Source organism: Geospiza fortis, unplaced genomic scaffold, assembly GCF_000277835.1.
Source record: "Geospiza fortis unplaced genomic scaffold, GeoFor_1.0 scaffold900, whole genome shotgun sequence".
In the NCBI taxonomy this organism is placed as follows: Eukaryota; Metazoa; Chordata; class Aves; order Passeriformes; family Thraupidae; genus Geospiza; species Geospiza fortis.
In genome coordinates, this window is record NW_005054496.1 from 887398 (window position 1) to 890386 (window position 2989).

The window sequence follows — 2989 nt, forward strand, 5'->3', positions numbered from 1 at the left end:
GGTGTGATTACAAAACCCTTCTCTCCTGTGCTAAGGTGCTCCCAGCACACCAGACTCAGTCGAGTACCAGATTAAAGAACCAAAGCTTTGTGCTCTTTTCTCCCACACATCCAACAAATCAGTGATTTACAGAGCTGGCCCACCAGGGTAACAGCAGATATGGCACTCTGTCAGCCTGAGAAAACTCTTCAATGGAGAAGACATCTGCTGAGAGTGTTTGGTAAGGACACTCCACTCTCTTCCACTTGCAAAGTCATTTTCAGAAGGAGTCAACAACCAAAGTCTTTGCCTATCTCTGTCCAGATGAACTAGACAAATCCCAGAAGTTTTGAAAGAAACTGGATTGATAAATGCTGTAAACAAGCTTTAAATTTTAGATCAATATTTTACAGGACTTTAATCTCCTCTTGCAGGAAAGTGTTCTTATTAAAAATACTCCATTCTGTACAGGGAACACTACTGGAAAATCACATAAAGAAATTTTGAAAATTCACATTTAGGAGGGCCTGAGGAAAGAGAACAGTGGACACAGAGCAAAGTGTTCTATTCAATCCCAAGTCTGACTTGACAGATTTGCCATCTGAGTGTAAATAAGAAACAGTGAAAAAAGCTTTATGAGAATCCCTATAAGATATTGTATTTATATACAGGCACACAAAAAAATGCACATGAACTTAGAGGCACCCCTTGGATTCTGGAAAAGCCAAACTTTGCAACAAGATTAAATGAGAAGTTAAAAATCATAATTTTATAAGATTTCTAAACAGAGTGGATCACAGATGCAATAAGCCCTTCTCAATTCTGTGTCTGGAAAAGAATCCCCCACACACACATCTCAATATTTTGGAGTTACCTGAGTGGTCACTGATTCAAGAGAAAAATATATCACCTTCTTTAGAAAGAGAGAAAATTGTGAGAGGAGGGGATGGGGATGAAGGAAGTAATGAAAGGTAACAGATTAAGATGATACAGATTTTTCCCTGAGGAGGTTCTTGGCAGGAAGCCAGCAATGAAATCTACATTTGCACACTCCTGTGGGAACTGAGAGAAACCTCAGCCCTGCCAAGCTATGTGGCCTCATTTCTCATTTGGATGGGTGAAAAGGCTTTAGATAACTTGCTGTACACTGGGAGAAATGCACAGCTTCCAAACACCCAAATCCATGAGCTGCTTGCCAGGAGGCTGCCACTACACATGCCAGAAGTAGTGGACATTGGGGAAGTATTTCCATACAACCAAAGAAAAATAAAGGATGAGAGAGACTTGGAAGTCACCTCTTCATCTCCTCGTTACAAAACAAAATAAATGCTCAGGGAGGTGTTCATATGTCCTGTTCCTAAAGACACTGAAGGTCTGTGACTTCAAACCTCTCCCACCAGTTCATCCCACCATTCTGCTAGTCTTACTCTCACAATTTCTTTCTTAAATGCCCAACTTGAGTATTTTTAACTATAATTACTTCTAGCCCTAACCACAAGGAAGAAGAGAGTCAAATCCTTCTTTTTTTTTTTTAAATATATATATAGTAATCATATTTGCATTTGATTGAACCCTTCTCCCCTTCTTGATTTTTTTCTGTAATCTCCCTCCAGTTTTGAGCTTTCTCACTGTTCTGGATGCTCAGAAGAGGACATGGCACTTGAGGCAGGTCCTTCACCAGCTCTGAGGGAGAGGGAGGATGGCTGCATGCATTCCCTGGGCCACAGCTCTTCCTTAGTGCAGCAGCCTTTCCTCCCTTGGATCTGCCTCCTGCAGTCCCCAGGCAGCAGCACCACTTGGCTCTGGTTCTCTCTCACACAACCCTCAGGAACACAGAGCCCCATCCAGGCTCTGAGAAAGACCCCCCCCCTTCCTCCCCTGTCAATGTTGTTGCTAAATAGTTGTATTTTGTCTTAATTAGTATAGTCTGCAGGGCACTTATTCTTTAGTTATCCTGAGAGCTATTTCTAATAAATATAGATGAGAGGAACCTTCAAAGGTTGCACCAGGTGCTTTAACACTATTTCCTACTGGTGAAATAATATGTTTCAACGTGTTCGAGAGCTCCAAGAGGCCAAAGAATTGCGACTGCTTCTGTGATAAATTGAAAGCTTAAGAGAATGAGGATGAAACATGTTTCATACTCAACCCATATTCATTATTTAAAAGCACACAGGATTGAGAAAACATGACCTGGATTCTGTACTGACGAAATGACACTGTCTAAAAAAGAAACTAAAGCAAATACTACATTTCCTATTCCATAGCAATAAGTAAATTGCTCATAGTGTGTTTAGAGTTAGAAGTGTGCACAATGAACCATTTACTAATCTATCATCTTTCCATCCACAAATTAACCACACAGGATTACAGAACAGTCTGGGCTGAAGGATCATCAATCCAGCTTCATATTCTCAGTACCACATCCAGAAATATTCAAAGGGATTTCATAACATATTCCAATTTTGAGCTTGCATGCAAAATGTTCGCTGCACCTGCTGTTACCAGTGGCTAATATTTGACATTCTGTATTTTTCTTATTTCATTCACATACTTTCAGTATTTTTGTTCTCTGATCAGACAGGTTCTAAGCCCAACATATAACTACCAAAATAACTTCACAACAGCCAAAGGTGGATGAAATCTATATCATATTTATAGGGAAATAAACATTTGTGCAACAAGTATCACTGTCAAGTATGCCAGTGCTGATTTACTCCCTCTATAGATACATGACAGCATAAATACAGGAAATTTTAAAAGCATTTGAAGCTGGGGTACAACATCAGCACAGGGCATGAACTTAACCTGCATCCAAATTTTCTGGATGAAGCAGGAGGCTGCTTAGGGTGGCATTCCAGTTATTTGGAGGAAATACTTTGGGGGAATTTGCTGGAGGGAGAGGAAATCCTGTCTCCAGGGAAAGCCTGGCTCGCACATTTCATGGGGCTGTGCTGCTGCCCAGAGCTCTCACACACACACAGACACACACGGGGCTGCGGGGAGCGGA